Genomic DNA, 18,442 nt, shown 5'->3' on the forward strand with positions numbered 1-18,442 from the left:
TACTGTAAGAAAAAAAGTCACTATATGTAGCATGCACTTAAAGAATGGGGAGTTATGTACTCCTCCATTGTGGGCACAGTAACAGCATTTTTAAAAAATTCTATAGCATGGAGATTTATCTCTTCTCACCCACTTGTTTTTAAAAATCATTTATTTATATCAGTATGAGTCATGCATGTTTATTTTATACTTTGAGTTATAAACCAGTACTACTTTGTTTATTTTAGTACTCAAAATATTCCATCTTTGGCCATTAGGACTTTTTAATCAGATTGTGTGTCACTTTGGGACACTCCAGTCATTGTATTTTTCTGTGTGTATGCACATACTTACTTTCTAGCACTACAGAGTACTCCAAGCTCTAGTTGTATATTTCCTGCCACCATTCTAGAATCAGCCATTTCTCCAAGGAGCACTGGTTCCTTTTATAATACAATGGTTTTAGAAACCGATACTGGGGCACTAGCTTTCCTCAAACATTGAGTTATTTAAAAGTAGCAGTATTTCCTATACTAAAGTAATAAAGTTAAATTACTGAAAAAAAATAGCATTTTGTACTCTATCATGAAAACACAATGATATGAAATTCTAAATCCATATTTACATTTGAATTAAGAAATTGATTAATGATAATGCTTAGAAAATTGAAGGCAGAATCCAACAATTTCTTATCCATGAGATGTGGTTTAGAGGGGAATTAAGGAATCAATTTCAGATTCAGATCTTGAAGAAATTATTACAAGAATTAGAGAGAAATATTAATGAGAATAAATATGTTTTTATAATGAGTTTTTAGTTAGAAGGAAAATAGAAGTATTTTTACTTTTCTGCATTTATGCTTAAGTTTATATTAAAACTACCTATTTAGGTTCTACTCTTCAAAATAGGCTTAATATGAATTGAGTGCATTAATGTACCCTATTCTTATATGTTGCAGTTTTCAGAGAATATTTTTTACCTATTTTACTAAATTTATTGTAAATGTTTTATTATTTTTGAAGATGTATCCCTACATATTCTTCTGGATGTTTTATATTTTTAATTATATTTTTTGAAGATGCATAGATCACAAAAAAATGTTACATTAAAAAATATAAGCGGTTCCATATACCCCACACCCACCCCACCCCCCTCCTCCCACATTAACAACATCTTTCATCATTGCGGCACATTCATTGAATTTGGTGAATACATTTTGGAGCACTACTGCATTGCATGGATAATACTTTACAATGTAGTTTACACTCTCCCCCAGTCCATTCAGTGGGATATGGCAGTATATATAATGTCAGGCACCTATCCCTGCAGTATCGTTTAGGACAACTCCAAGTCCCAAAAATGCCCCACATCACATCTCTTCTTCCCTCTCCCTGCCCTTGGTAACTACTATGGCCACTATCTCCACACGAATGATACAATTTCTTCCATTGCTAGTTACAATTTTTCTATAGTAGAATGCCAGTAAGTCCACCCTAATCCATATTTTATTCCTTCTTCCAGTGGACCCTGGGATGCTTATGTCCACTCCACTTCTAAAGTGAAAGGAGTTTATATCCCACATGTTGATGGATATGACTCTCCTGCTTGCAGCTATAGGCATTCTCAGTTCCCTGGTGGGGTGGTTGACCATCTTCACCTCCCCATTGCTGACCTGGATAAGACCAATGAGCCAGAGAGTAGGAGTTACAAATGTGCTGAGGCTCAGGGCCCAGCTGGAAGATGACCAGTTCAGAGATTCAAGTTTCCTGAACATCAACCCAAGCTTCAACCACAGGTTCAGTAAGTGACAGAAGAGGCATGTGTAGCAAGGTCACATCTCAGTCCAACTCCATCACACTCAGGAACACAAATTCCAAAGTAGGGTCCACTGAAAAGGCTGAACTCCAGAGCCATCCATCATGACTGTAGAAACTGTGAGTCTCTATAGCCCTCAGAGCACCAATACCTGGGATTATATTTACTTTGGCTCTCTCTGGGATCCTGCTGAGGCGTGTGTAAGTGTGACCCCTCTGATGACCTCCCAGCTCTTTTTTGAAGACTCTTAGCCATATAAACTCATTTGTCTTTACCATTTCCCCCTTTTATTCAAGGTATTTTTCTAGTTACATCACCAGTTAGTGACAGGTGGTAATCTCTCGGCCCCAGGGAGGCTCATCTTTGGGAGTCATGTCCCATGCTGAAGGGAAGGTAATGCATTTACACACTGAGTTTGGCTTAGAGACTGACCACATTTGAGCAACATGGAAGCTCTCAGAAGATAACTCTTAGGCACCCTGTAGGTCTTAGCCTAGTTGAAATTTCAAGCACAGAAGCTCATAAGCATAGTCATCAGTATCAAGAGCTCATATTGGACCATACTTCTTCACTGGTCTTTGCACTTGTACTTGGGGTATTTATTATTATTTTCATGTATAATTTTTATTTTCAATTAATTTCAAACTAATATGACAAATGTAAAAATATAAAACCCTTAGAGAACGCCAATACACCTTCCACCCAGGTATGCAATCCACCAGCTTTTAATATTTTGTCACACTTAGCATCTCCTTTTTATCTATCCATCTATCAAAGTTTTAACATTTGAAAGTAGTTTTTAATACATCATTTTTCTTTAATATTTAATATTTCCATGAACATTTTCTGAGAACAGTGAGAAATTTCACATTGATATAAAACTTTCATTCTTATACTCCAATTATCCTAATAACATCATTTTGGGCATTTTTTCCTCATTATTAAATCCAGTACAGTATCCTATATTGCATATAGCCATTTTTGTCTCTTTGGTCTATTTTTTTTAATTAAGGAAAGATACATACAACATGAACTTTCCCATTTCATATGTTTCCAAATATGCAAATCTGTGGAATCAATCCCAAGAACATTGGGCTAAGGTAACACCCATATGCCACCAGAATTCTCCCATCACCCCCCAATAAAACCATGCACCCATTATTTATTAACTCCCCATTCTTCCCCACCTCCCCTCTTACACCTGGTTACCTGTACTATACTTTCTTAAATGCAAGATTTTATCACTCTGATAAATACCCATGAGAGTAAATACAAGATCTTATGGTTTTACATATAGTTTTTAAGGAACTGCCAAACTGATTTGCAAAATAGCTGTACCACTTCACATTGCCACCAGCAATATAAAAGTAATCTAGTTTTCAGACAGCCAGCAAGATGGCCACAGAGTAAGGAGTTCCTAGAGTCAGTTTGTGGAGTGAGGCACTAGTAATCACCCAGATCTATGTAGAGCACCTGCTTTGGGGCTCTAGGAGAACAGATGAGCATCCTGTAACATCCTTGAAGAATGGTAGGAGGAGGCTGCCCATCTGCAGAGAAGATTCATAAGTAGAACACTCCATGCCAAGGAATTGGAAAATCTACATCCCAAAAAAATGGGGGAGGAAGAGACATTTGTTCACCAATTTCAGCCACTGATTGGTAAACTCAGCTGGCTAAAATATAACCCTAAGAACAGCAAAAGTTTGAAACTCTCCAAGTCAGAAAGAGGCTGGTAGCTGACATTTTGACTCTGCTCCCAGCAAGGGCAGAAGGTTGGCTGACCAAAAATCACAGTGATGGTAGGAAATGGTTTCTTTCACCCAGATTGGCCTGTAACCCTAGGATAGGCTTCAGCACCACCTCAGGGTCCACAGGATGGAGGAATATAATATGGATTAGGGTGGACTCACTGGTATTCTACTATGGAACTATTGCAACTAGTAATAGAAGAAAGTGTGCCACTGATGTGGAGAAAGTAGCCATGGTAGTTGCTGAGGACAGGGATTGGAAGATCAGATAGATGTGGGGGCATTTTTTGGACTGGGAGTTGTTCTAAATGATATTGCAGGGACAGATGCTGGACATTATATATCCTGACACACCCCACTGAATGTACTGGGGAAGAGTGTAAACTACAGTGTAAACTATTATTCATGCAGTGAAGCAGTGCTCCAAAATGTATTCACCAAATGCAATGAATGTGCCACAATGATGAAAGGGGTTGTTGATGTGGGAGGAGTGGGGGTGTGGGGTGTGGGTTATATGGGAACCTCATATATTTTAATGTAACATTTTTTGTGATCTATGTATCTTCAAAAAATATAATTAAAAATTAATTAATTTTAAAATACCATAAAAATAATTTAAAAAAACATTGGAATCATATAATAGCAGATTTGAGGAGGCAGAAGAAAGGACTGGTGGGCTTGAAGAAATGACCTCTAAAACTGACATACAAAAGAACAGATGAAGAAAAGAAAGAAAAAGAAAATGAACAAGGCCTCAGGGAGCTAAATAACAGCAAAAGGCATGCAACAGTATGTGTCATGGGTGTCCCAGAAGGAAAAGAGAAGGGAAAAGGGGCAGAAGGAATATCTGAAGAAATAATGGTAGAAAATTTCCCAACCTTATTGAAGGACATAGATACCCATGTCCAAGAAGCACAATGTAGTCCCAGCCAAAAAAGTCCAAATAGACCAACTCTGAGTCACATACTAATCAGAAAGCCAAAGGCCAAAGACAAAGAGAGAATTCCAAGAACAACAAGAGAAAAACAATGCATAACATATGAGGGATACACAATAAGATTAAGTGCTGATTTTTCACCAGAAACCATGAATGCAAGAAGACAACAGTGTCTTCTAATATATTTAAGATATTATAGAAGGAAAACTTCCAGCCAAGAAACTTACTCTGGCAAGATTGTCTTTCAAAAATGAGGGTGGGATTAGAATATTCACGGATAAACAGAAACTGAGAGAATTTCTAACCAAGAGACCAGATTTTCAGGAAATATTAAAGGGTGTGCTAGAGCCCGAAAAGAAAAGACATGAGAGAAAAGCCTGGAAGAGAGTTTAGAAATGAAGATTTTATCAATGTAAGTAACTGAAAATGTCAAAAGAGTGGTGAAAATAAAATATGACAGATAAAACTCAAATAGTCAGCTATAAACTTAACCAATGATGTAAAGCACTTGTATTCAGAAAACTGCAACTCAATGTTAAAAGAAATTTTAAAAAGCCTAAATAACTTGAAGAGTATTCCATGCTTACAGTTTGCAAGACTAAATATCACTAAGATGTCAATTCTACTCAAATTTATATACAGATTCAATGCAATCCTGATAAAAAAATTCCACCAGCATTTTTTAAAATTGAAAACATAATTATCCAATTTATTTGGAAGGGTAAGGGTTCCTGAATGGCCAGAAACATCTTAAAATGAAAAACCAAACCCTCATCTCCAAACTTTAAATCATATTACCTAGCTATAGTGATAAAAACAGCATGGTACTGGAATAAGGACAGAGACATAGACCAATGGAACCAAATTAATGGTTCTGAAAGAGACCTTCACATGTATGGTCAAGTGATTTTTTACTAGCCTGTCAAATCCACACAATTCAGGCAGAACAGTCCACTCAACAAATTGTACTGAAAGAACCATAGCCAAAGGAAGAAAAGAGGACTCCTATCTCACACCTTAACCAAAAATTAACTCAAAATGTATCAAAAACATAAAAATAAAACAAAGAACTGTAAAGCTTCTAGAAGAAATTGTAGGAAAACATCCTCAAGACCTGATGGTAGACAGTGGATTCTTAAAGGAGATAAGAGGAAGACTGAGATGAACTACTGATGTTTAATGTATGTAGACTTTTTAAATAGCTTTACTGTAAACATGTGGAAATGTGTAGAGTGAATGGAACAAGTAGTGAGTAATGGGGGTGTGGCTGAAAATGGTAGTCTAGGTATGTAAATGCCAATTGACAGAATGCTAGACAGAATCTAGGAACTGAATAGCACAGTAAACCAAGAGGTGGATGAAAATTGTGGTTGATGGTACAGATGCAAGAGTGTCCTTTGTGAGCTAGAGCACATGTACATCACTACTGCAGGTGATGGGAATGTGGAGAAACTTGGGAAAAATACAACTGGAGTGACCTATGGACTGGTTATCAGTAACATAATATTCTTGCATCCATGCCAAGGATGTACTGAGTTGATAATGAGGCAGTATGGAAAATGTGTGCCAAACGTACACTATGGACATGGTAATAATCAGATGATATTATTTTATTTGTAGCAAATGACACACCACAGTGTGGTCTGTTAATAGAGGGGTGTTGTTTGGAAATTCTGCATAGGTGCATGATTGTTTTATAATTTTACAACTTCTGTCATAAAAAAATATATTTTAAAAATAATAATAGGGTGATTGAGGGAAAAATACAACAAATGTAAGATAAAGACTATAATTAGTAGTAAGGTTTTTGACAATATTCTTTCATAATTTGTAGCAAATTTCTCATGACAATGCAAGGTGTTGGTGGAGGGTTGATATATGAGACCCCTGTATGATGTTATGCATGTTTGCTTTGTAAGTTCACAACTTGTACTATATACACTTACTGTTTATGTATGTTCTTATATAACTGTTGGAAAGATAATAGTATTAGGGTTGGTTGGGGAAAATACTTTTGTTAGTAGTGATATTTTGACAATGCTCTTTAATCATTACTTAAAAAGGTTTAAAAATAATGAAAGGTATTGGTGTTAGGGTGAGTTATGAGAGTCCTGTATAATGTTATATATGTTTGTTTTGTAAGTTCACAACTATTACCATACACTTATTGTTTATGTACGTTTATGTATGAGTGATATACTTCAATAAATTTTTTTAAAAGTAAAAAAAATAAAATCACCTGACCATATATGTGAGGACCTTCTTCTGAACCATCTGTTCTGTTCCATTTGTCTATGTATCTATCTTTATGCAGGTACAATGCTGCTTTTACAATTTTACTTTGGTACTATGACTTAGGTCCAGAAATTATAGTCCTCCAAATTTTCTCCCTCTTTTTTTGGCTATTTGGGACCTCTTACCCTTCCAAATAAATTTGGTAACTGTGTTTTCCATTTGTTTAAAAAACATTGGTGGAATTTTTATCAGAATTGCATTGCATCTGCATTTCAATTTAGGTAGAATTGACATCTTAATGATATTTAGTCTTCCAATTCATGAGCATGGAGTCTTCTTCCAATTATTTAAGCCTTTTAAAATTCCTTTTAGCAATATATTGTAGTTTTCTGAATAAAGGTGTTTTACAACTTTGGTTAAGTTTATTCCAAAATATTCTTTCAGCCATTATTGTAAATAGGATTTTTTTCCTGACTTCCTCATCAGATTGTGCAATATTAGTGTATAGAAATACAACTGATTCTGCATATTGATTTTGTATCCTGACACTATACTGTAATCTTATATTAGCTCTAGCAGCTTTATTGTAGATTTTTAGGACTTTCTAGGGAGAGGATCACATCCTCTGCAAATAGCAAAAGTTTTACCTCTTCCTTTCTGATTTAGATGCCTTTTATGTTCTTTTCTTGTCTGATTTTTCTAGAGAGAACTTCTAGCACTATATCAAACAACATGAGTGACAGTGGGCATCTTGTCTTGTTCCTAATCTCAAGGGGAAACCTTTCAGTCTTTTACATTGAGTACAATGTTAGATGTGGATTTCTCATATATGGCCTTTATCATATTGAGACAGTTTCCTTCAATTCCTAACTTTCATAATATTTTTATCAAGAAAGGATGCCATATTTGGTCAAATCCCTTTTCTGCATCATCAATAGGATCATGTGATTTTTCTTCTGATTTATTTATTTTTTTAAAGATTATTTATGTAGGGTGGCACCGTGTGGGAGTGCGGCGACAGCAAGGGTCGGCTCATCTCCAGGCGCCGGTGCGAGTCGGACCCGGGTGGCGGGAACGGGCGTTAAGGCCCTCCGCTTGGGGTTCGGGCGTACTGCCCGCCCCTCTGCCCAGCTGCACCTGCTTCCCCCTCGGTGGCCTAACCCCACCTCTCCCCCGAGGGCCACTGCCGCGCCATGACAGCCCCGCCTCACTGCCGCCGAGAACCCTGGCTACCCCGTCTTCTGCCCGCAACCAGTGATGCACCCCTGCACGAACCTATCAGCTGTCTGCCGCCGCCCGGCCATGCCCCCTGCCCCTCCCCTGTCTTCGCCCTATATTAACCACTGTACTTCCTGAATAAATCAGACTTGCGCACAGATCCTGGTCTCCTCGGTAGTCTTCTTCCTACCGCACATCCTCCGCACCTTGCTGGCCCCGGAGCGCCTTCTCGGAAGGCCCCTCTGTGTGTTGCAGCCCTCTGCCCGAGCCCACACCGCCCCTGCAGCGGCCCTCCAGGCGAGCCCACACTGCGACATTTGGCGTGGGGGCAACAACTTCCCGGCCGGACCCCCACACACCTTGCCCGCAAGGTAAGGACCCCCGTCTTCGCTAGGCCCCGCCGTCGGCACCATGGGCGGCCGTCTTTCCTCCCGCCAGGCGCCTCAGGTTAGGGCCCTTGCTGGCCTTTTAGACACCAATCATATGAATGTTTCAGTAAAGCAGCTCCAAACGTACTGGGACCTTTTGCTGCCTTTCAACCCCTGGCTCTCCACTTGCCAGCTGTGGGACCCAGACATGTACACTAACCTCATTGACCATGTCACGGCGGCTATGGAGTATGAGAACAAGCGTTTTCCCCCCAGCATTCTCCCCACGCTCATCGCCATTCGCTCATGCCTCCAGGGCACCCCCGTCAATTGGGGCGCTTTCCACTGCACCTGCGGTAAGAGCAAGGGAGAGGGGTCTCAGTCAGACAGTGATTCTGACACCGAGTCCTTGTCCAGCTGCCTCAACAATGCCCTGGACTCTTGCCCGCCCAAACCAGACGCGCCTACCTCGCCCCAAGATGGCGAACTTCCGCCTTCTTCTTGGGAGGATAAAGGGAAGTCCCTCCCCCTATACCCGCCCCCTCTGGCCACGGCGCCATCTTGGCCCCCGCTGGAAAAGGAGCGGCCGCCATCTTACAAGCCGCCTACCCCCTGGGGCAGTCCGCCATCTTGGGACAAGCCACGTTCTTGCCCCACCCACTGGGCACCCCCCGCCGCGGATCCCTCATCCGCCAGAGGGCCCATGGGTACTTGGCCCCCACGGGCAGAGGTCCCTGTGCATCAGACGCCACTCTTATATCCGCTGAATGCCACCCCCTCACGGCACCGTCCACAGGATTGGTACCCCTTTACAGCCGACGAAATAAAAAACCTCCGCAAGGCTGTTAAAGAGGATGGCCTCGGTAGCCCGTACGCCCAACATTTGCTTGAGGAGCTTAGCACTCAGCTCGCAGTTCCATATGACTGGGTTTCCCTCACTTGGGCCATTCTAACCCCCAGCCAATTCATCGGCTGGCATGCTCACTTTACATCAGAGGCAGAAAAGCAAGTGGCACACAACACCCATGTCGGAGCTCGCCATCCCCCGGACGCTTACACAGGCATGGGCCAATTCGCCAATCCAGCCCAATATCACAACGCCGCCCCCCGAGTTCTGGCTCCAACTTCGCGAGCTGGCTTTCCGCGCTTTCCGCAGCTGCTCCGCCACCAGACCTGAGCCACTTGCCAAGCTAGTCCAACGAAAAGACGAAGACTTCGCCGACTTCGTATCCCGGGTTCAGGAGGCCTGCAAGCGCAAGGTCCCTGGCGAGCGTGCGCAACAAGCCCTTGCCCGGGAACTCATTCTGGAAGGGGCCACCAATGCCTGCCGACAAGCCATCCTACCAATGAAGGAAAGGGGAGTACACGACTGGATCCTGGCCTGCTCCCACATAGACCCGCAGGCCACCACGCTGGCTCAGGCCATAGCCACGGCCATGTCCCTCTCCTCCGACTGCTTCAAATGCGGAGAAACCGGACATTTTGCCCGCGAATGCCCTCATGCCGCCCGACCACGACCATCCACGAACATGCCTCGAGACACCGGAGGAGCCAGACCACGCGCGCCTCCCACCCCATGTCCCCGCTGCGGCAAAGGATACCATTGGGCCCGTGACTGCCGCACCGCCAACAGCCAATGACAGCCTTTAAATGCGAGAGGGGGCAGGCCTCAGCCCCGCCAGCAAGAGGCTGCTCACCCACGCCACCACCCCCTGCCGTAATGTGGACCGTTCCACTGGGACCCAAGAAACCAATAATGGAGTTAGGGGTTGAAGGCCAAAGGTTCGAGGGAATCCTTGACACCGGGGCAGAAATATCCTGCTTCCCAGAAACAGCCGCACACAACTGGGGTGTGCTCCCAGGCCCCCGCGTCATTGGAGCCACCAGAACAGCTCCCTCATTCCAAACCAGCCGAGATCTTATTTGGAAGGACAAGGAAGGCCGCCAAGGCACCTTCCGCCCCCTTGTCCTGCCCGGCATCGACAATATCCTCTGGGGCCGGGATGTCCTCTCGAACTGCGGAGCCATTCTATCCATGGCTCCCCCCCAATGATATACGCCACTGCTCGCATTACACCTCCAGCACCCACTCCTCTTGAATGGGATACCGAGGAGCCCATTTGGGTGGAGCAGTGGCCCATCTCATCCCAGAAACTGTTAGTTCTCCGAGCTCTTGTCTATGACCAGCTCGACGCAGGACACATTGAGCCATCCACCAATCCGTACAACTCACCCGTCTTCGTCATTCAGAAGAAGTCAGGCAAGTACCGGCTCCTCCACGACCTGCGTGAGATCAACAAGCACATCCGCCCAATGGGCTCCCCCCAAACGGGGTGCCCCCACCCCACGGCTATACCTAGACACTGGTGCACCGCCACCATCGACATCAAGGACTGTTTCTTCTTCATTCCACTGCACCCAAAAGACCGTCCAAAATTCGCCTTCACGCTCCCGTGCACCAATCACCAAGAAGTAGCTGAGCGTTACCAATGGCGAGTCCTCCCGCAAGGAATGCAAAACAGCCCGGCCATCTGCCAGCTTTATGTCAATTAGGCAATTCAGCCATTAAAGAACTTTGCATACATTGTTCATTACATGGACGACCTTCTCGTGGTGCATGAAACCCCTGGAGGCCTCCAAGCCATCATCACGGCATTACTGCACCATCTCAATGACCTTGGCCTACAAGTCCAACAAGAAAAGGTACGCATGGAGCTCCCCTTCACCTTTCTAGGCTTCAACATCCACAACACCATCATGCCTGCGGCCCCCCAACTGGCCATTCCGCAGAAGCTATCTCTGACAGAGCTACAGCAAATCTGTGGGCACATCAATTGGCTCCGTTCGGCTCTCCTGATCACCACCGCTCAACTACAACCCCTCTTCGCCCTCCTGCAAACCGACCAAGACCCTCCGCAGGCCGTAACAAAGAAAATCGCTATTACCTCAGCTGCGCAGGAGGCCATCCGAGCTGTCAATGATGCCCTGCGAGAATGCCAACTGCAGCGTCACAACCCCAACTGAGCCATCTTGGCGCTGATCCTGCCTACCATGGGTACACCCACCGGGCTCCTCTGGCAGAAGGGGCCCCTTCTCTGGCTCCATACCGCCAAAAGCAAGCTCAGAAAAATCGGCCTGCAAGTCACCCTCTGGATCTCCTTGGCCATTGACCTCGTCCGGCGATGCACCCACACATATGGTACTCCCCCTGACACCATTGTGTGGCCGCTTGATGCCAAGAAAACCACCGCGCTGCTTCTGTCCAGTCCAGACATGCAAGTCCTTGCGGAACTCTTCCATGGCGAATTTGACAACCACTACCCCAGCCATTGGCTGCTTCAGGCATCTCCCAGTTATCCTTCATCCCTCCGCCGCACCACCCCTTCCCGTCTTGCCGCCCCTACCCACATGCCACCACCGCCTTCACTGACGCCTCCAAGCACAAGTTCGCAGCTGTCATCTACTCGCCTGGTACGTCAGAGCCTCAAATACTCATCCACATCAACGTGAACTCTGTCCAGGTAGGAGAGCTCCAAGCCATCGTCCTAGCTCTCCGTGCCTGTCCCGACAGACCCCTCAACATCTTCACTGACAGCCTGTACACCTTGCAAGTCTGCCAAGTCTTGGCTTTCGCCACGTTTTTTCCTGCCAAAAGGCCTATCGACCAAGCACTCCGAACTCTCCAGAGTCTCTTGGAAAACCGCACGGCGCCCTGGTACATCACCCATGTGAGGAGCCATTCTGGCCTTCCTGGATCTATCGCCGCCGGCAATAACCTCGCCGATCAAGCCGTCCAAGCCCTCCCAGCCTCAGTAGAGCGCTCGGGAGGCTGACCGCCCGCCCCTCCACCTGGTGACCTCCTCAACCAAGCCAAGCTACTCCACTCTCGATTTCACTTCTCTGCCAGGAGCCTTCACAAGTTGTTCCCGGAACTTTCCATCCAGGCTTGCAAGCACATGGTCAGATGCTGCCAAACCTGTGCACCCCTTCTGCCCCTTGGGCCGCTACAGCCACAAGGAGGTAATCCGTGCAGGCTACGCCCCAATGCCCGATGGCAAATGGACGTCACCCACGTGCCCCAGTTCGGCAGGCTCAAGTATCTCCATGTGGCCATCGACACCTTCTCCCACCTGTGCTATGCCGTTCCCCTCCCAGGAGAAACAGCCAAGCACTGCATTCAGGCCCTCAGACAATCCATCCTCTTCATGGGAGTCCCATGGGACCTGAAAACCGACAATGGACCAGCATATCGCAGCGCTTCCTTCGCCACGTTCCTGAGGCTATACAACATCACTCATCACTTTGGAATTCCGTTCAACCCCCAAGGTCAAGGTATGGTTGAACGCACTCATCTCTTCCTCAAGCATCTTATTCAAAAGGAAAGGAGCAACCATCCCCGCCACACACCTGGAGAAATTGTCCCCTCTGCCTTAATCCACCACAACCTCCTCTGCTTTGATGAGGATGGCCTTTCCCCAGTACATGCTCATTGGGGCCCGTCCTACTGGCCCACACAGGTCCCCCTTGTTCAGTGGAAAGACCCCAAGACTAACATCTGGTCAGGGCCTGCCCCCCTCCTTGCCCAGGGAAGGGGTTTTGCTTGTGTCTTTCCAGATGACGCTGCCCAGCCCATCTGGATCCCAGGATGCCTCATCCGGCCTGCCACCGCCGAACCGCCTGACCTGGAGAGAGAAACGTCACCAGCGACACCTCACCCCTCGGATGGCCATGATGACCCTGAATGCCGAGCCCAACTCTCTCTGCCAACAAGTTCTGCGGCTACTCCACCTAGCCCAAGCTGAAAGGGCCCGGCAGCCGCCGCCACCCACCTTCACCCCCCCCAAGACAGGCTTCTCGAACGCGCTGCCTGGCGAGGCCCCCCCCAACAAAATGAGCGCTGGCCCTTCCTCTTCCACCTTCTTTGGCGCTTAATAAAAGAAAAGGGGGAAATGTAGGGTGGCACCGTGTGGGAGCGTGGCGACAGCAAGGGTCGGCTCGTCTCCAGGCGCCGGTGCGAGTCGGACCCGGGTGGCGGGAACGGGCGTTAAGGCCCTCCGCTTGGCATTTGGGCGTACTGCCCGCCCCTCTGCCCAGCTGCACCTGCTTCCCCCTCGGTGGCCTAACCCCTCCTCTCCCCCGAGGGCCACCGCCGCGCCATGACAGCCCCGCCTCGCTGCCGCCGAGAACCCTGGCTACCCCGTCTTCTGCCCGCAACCAGTGATGCACCCCTGCACGAACCTATCAGCCGTCTGCCACCCCCCGGCCATGCCCCCTGCCCCTCCCCCGTCTTCGCCCTATATTAACTGCTGTACTTCCTGAATAAATCAGACTTGCGCACAGATCCTGGTCTCCTCAGTAGTCTTCTTCCTACCGCACATCCTCCGCACCTTGCTGGCCCCGGAGTGCCTTCTCGGAAGGCCCCTTCATGTGTTGCAGCCCTCCGCCCGAGCCCACACCGCCCCTGCAGCGGCCCTCTGGGCGAGCCCACACTGCGACATATTTATTTATTTCTCTCCCCTTACCCCACACCCCAGTTGTTTGTTCTCTGTGTCTTCTTCTGATTTATTGATGTAGCATATCACACTGATATTTTTGTGTTGAACAATGCTTGCATGACTGGTAAAAAAAAAAAACCACTTGATCATGCTGAATAGCTCTTTTATGTGCTGTTGAATTTGTTTAGCAAGTATTTTGTTAAGGACTTTTGCATCCTATTCTGTAGGGAAATGGATCTGTAATTTTCTTTTTTTCATAATATCTTTATTTGATTTTAATATTAGGGTAAAGTATTACTGCAATAGGCTTCATAGAATGAGTTTGGTAGCATTCCTTCTTGCTCAATTTTTTGGAACCCTTTAGTAAGATTGGTATTAAATCTTCTTTGAGTACTTGATAGAACTCACCTGTGAAACCATCAGGTCATGGGTTATTAATTTTGGGGAGTTATTTGTGGATTGTTTCACTCTCTTGTGATTGGTTTGTTGAGTTTTTCTATTTCTTCCAGGGTCAATATAGGTTGCTCACACCTTCGTAGGAATTTTTCCAGTTCATCTACATTGTCTAGTTTGTTGGTGAAAAGTTGTTCATAGTATCATCTTATGCCCTTTTCTATTTCCGTGGGGTCAGTAGTAATGTCTCCACTTTCATTTTTTATTTTATTTATTTGTATCTTCTCTCTTTTTTTCCTCGTTAGTCTATCTAAGGGTTTGTTGATTTTGTTAATCTTCTTGAAGAACAAACTTTTGGCTTTGTTAATTATGTCCTTTTTTGTTTTTATTCACAATTTCAGAATCTTTGTTATTATATTCCTTTTACTTGCTTTGGTAGTAGTTTGATTTTTTTTTCTAGTTCCTCCAGCTGTGTAGTTGTCATTGATTTTAGCCCTTTCTTCTTTTTTAATATAAGCATTGAAGGCTATAAATTTCCCTCTTGGCACTGTTTTGCTTCATCTCATAGGTTCTGATATGTTGTGTTCCCATTTCCATTCATCTCAAGATATTTATTGATTTCTCTCACAGTTTCTTCTTTGACTACTGATTATTTAAGAGTGTATTTTTTAATCTCCATATATTTGTTAATTTTCTCTTTTTCCTCCTGTTGACTTCTAGATTTATTCCATTATGATCAGAAAAAGTACTTTGTATAATTTTATATTGTTGAATTTATTGAGATTTTTGACCCAACATATGGCCTATCCCAGAGAAAGTTACATGAATACTTGAGAAGAATGTATATCTTGCTGTTTGGGGTTGCAATGTTCTGTATATGTCTATTAAGTTTAGCCCATTTATCATATTATTCAAGCTCTCTGTTTCTTTATTGATCCTCTGCCCAGATGTTCTCTCCAATGCTGAGAGTGGTGGATTGAAGACTCCAACTATTATTGTAGAGACATCTATTTCTCCATTTAGATTTGACAGTTTGCCTCATGGAATTTGGGGCATCATGCTTAGGTGCATATACATTTGTTATTTATTCCTGGTTACATGCCCCTTTTATTAATATACAATATCCTTGCTTGTCTCTAACAACTTTGCTTTTAAAGGCTATTTTACTGCATACAAGTATAGCTACTCCACCTTTTTTTTTTTTTTTTTTTTGGTTGCTTTACACATGGAATATCTTTTTCCAGCCTTTCACTTTTAATCTATTGATATCTTTGGTCTCAGATGAGTCTCTTGCAGACGTAATATAGATGGCTTATATATTCTTATCCATTGTGCCAGTCTGTGTCTTTTGATTGGGGAGTTTAATTCATTACCATTCAGTGTTATTACTGTAAAGGCAGTTCTTACTTCATGCATTTTAACCTTTAGATTTTATCTGTAATATTTTATTTTAACCACTCTCTTCAGAGTTTTAGGTAATTTTACTGATATAATCTTCATTTCCAAACTCTCTTTCTAGCCTCTCTCTCCAGTCTTTTATTTTCTGGCTGTAGCGCTCCCTTTAGTATTTCCTCCAAAGTTGGCCTCTTGTTTACAAACTCTCTCAGTTTCTGTTTTTCTGTGAATATTCTACACTTGCCTTCCTTTTTGAAGGACAATCTTGCCAGATACAAGATTCTTAGATGGCAGTCTTTCTCTTGCAGTATTTTAAAAATATCATACCTCTGCCTTCTTGCTTACATGGTTTCTGATGAGAAATCAGTAGTTATTCTTACTGTGTATCACTTGTATGTGATTCATTACTTTCCTCTTACTGCTCTTAGAATTCTCTTTGTCTTTGACATTTGACATTCTGATTACTATGTGTCTTAGAATTAGTTTATTCAGATTTATTCAGATCAGAGTGTGATGTGCTACTTGGACATGGATATCAATGCCCATCAACAGAGTTGAGAAATTTTCTAACTCTATTTCTTCAAAATTCCTTCTGCCACTTTTCCTTTCTCTTCTCCCTTTGAGACACCCATGGCATGTATGTTTGCATGTCTCTTGTCATTTATTTCCCTGAGACCCTGCACAATTTTTTTCTATTCTTTTCTTCATCTATTGTTTCAAGTGTTTGCTTTCAGAAGCTGTGTCTTAAAGCTCATCAATCCCATCTTCTCCCCCCTCAAATCTGCTGTTATATGCATCTGGTATATTTGTTAGTTCATTTATTGTGCCTTTCATTCTCATGAGATCTGCTATTTTTCTATATATGCTTTCAAATTCTTCTTTGTGCTCATTCAGTGACTTAATATCTTTAATCTCTTTAGCATCTCACTGAATTTGTTGAGGAGGCTTTTTTGAACATCTGTGATTAATTGTCTCAACTCCTTTAGGCCATCTAGAGTTTTATCTCTTTCATTTGACTGGGCCATATATTCCTGTGGCTTGATATGTACACTAATTTTTTGTTAGTGTCTAGCCATCTGGTTTACTAGATGTTTTTATTCTAGAGACAGTTTCTTTCTTTAGTTTAGGCCTTTCTTGCCTTTTCTCTCTTGCCAGTTGTATAATAAGAACCAAATATGTAGTTGGTACTGTAAGCTGTGGAGGTTGAAGGTGCACATGTAGGTCTAGGAATTGAAGAAGATTCTCTCAGCTTGCTCCTCTGCCACAGGTGGGAACAGAGCCACAGCTTGTGTAGTAATCCAAGCCATATAGGCCAAGATCATCTGTATTTGATACCGCTTCATGCCTCCTCCCCCCTGCCTGGAGCAAGGATGTAGTGGTAGGTATGGTCAGAAATCTCTGCCATGCAGGTCCAAAATGTCCACAGTTGCCCTGGTATAGTAATGCAGTAGTGGCTCCCCTCCTAACTTGTCAAGATTGTGGGTGGACCCTCCACAGTAACCATCAATCTAATCTGTGTGGACCAAATACACTTGCAGTTGCCCTGAGATGTTGAGGGAGTACTGTCCCTTCTGCCATTTAGGGGGTGTGAGGATGGAACAACAAACATCAAGCAGTTCAGTCCCTATAGGCCCTGAAAGCACGTGGCATTGCCCAGAGAGGCTGAGGAAACACCAGCATCCTCCTATGTTATTGGGGGTTGGAATGGATTCATAGGAGCCCAACAGTTCAGTCCATGCACACTGAAAGTGCCTGCCATTGCCCAGAAAGGCTGAAGAAACACAGCTCCCCTCCTATCCTACTTAGGGAAAGGGATAGAGATATATATTTCTGATTTATTCAGTCTATGTGGGCTAAAAGCACCTGCAGTTACCCAGAGCAGTTGGGGTCACATCACCCCCTCTTGTCCTGTTAAGAGTGGGCTGGAGCTACAAGCATCCAACAGTTGAGTTTGCGCAGGCCAAATCACCTCAGTTGCTCTGAGAGGCAGAAACACCAGCTCCTATTCTACAGGGAGGACACGGATAGAGGTGGAATCCAAGGTGCTCAACAAACCAGCTCAGGTAAGCTGAAAGTGCCTGCATTTGCCCAGATGGGCTGAAGAAATACCAGACTCCTCCTGTTCTAAGGTAGTGGGGGTGGGGGTATGAAGATGGAATTGGAGGCACTCAATAAACCAATCTGTGCAGGCTGAAAGTGCTTTCAGTTACCCAGAGAGACTGAGGTAACAAGCTTCCCTCCTATCCCATGGGGTGGATAGGGATGGGGCCCACATGTCTGGCTATCCAGTCTGTGCTAACCATAAATGCCTGCAGTTGCCTGTAGAGTCTGGCACAGGTCCTCCCAATTTCTTCTCTGGGGCTGGAGCCTAGGCTAGAGCTGCAATCCAGTCTGGGTGGAAAGAAGCCAGTCTGTACCATCACATGATTTTCAATTAATCCTGCTTCCCCTTATATGGGTTAAAATGGAGTTAAAATGATGGCTATCATCCTTTTTCTGACTTGGAAAGGTAAAAATTTTAGCTGTTCTTAGGATTATACTTTAGACATCTGAATTTACTCATCAGTAGCTGAAGTTGGTGCCCAACTGTCTCTTTCTCCCCCACTTTTGGGAAATAGAACTTCTAACTCCAGTTGCAGAATACCTCCCAAGGTGGCTTGCACTACCAGTGGATGATGAGCATTGGACTCTGAGGTGTGGAGTGCTCTACTCATGAATTTTCACAGCAGATGGGCAGTATTCTCCTTCCTCTCTTTCAAGGATGTTTCAGGATGCTCTTCTGGTTTCCTGGGTGCCCCAAACAGGTGCTTTAGGTAGTTCTGTTTAGATTACTAACTGACCTTTTGGACAAGCTGAGTC

The 18,442-nt window shown here is 44.3% G+C and overlaps 1 pseudogene; it reads right to left on the bottom strand.

Moving 5' to 3' along the window:
- LOC101435100 (protein FAM3C pseudogene) overlaps positions 1 to 8,345 on the bottom strand; it is a 121,597-nt pseudogene extending 113,252 nt beyond the window's left edge.
- Between the last annotated feature and the right edge of the window lie 10,097 nt (positions 8,346 to 18,442).

This window comes from Dasypus novemcinctus, chromosome 12 (assembly GCF_030445035.2).
Source record: "Dasypus novemcinctus isolate mDasNov1 chromosome 12, mDasNov1.1.hap2, whole genome shotgun sequence".
Taxonomy (NCBI): Eukaryota; Metazoa; Chordata; class Mammalia; order Cingulata; family Dasypodidae; genus Dasypus; species Dasypus novemcinctus.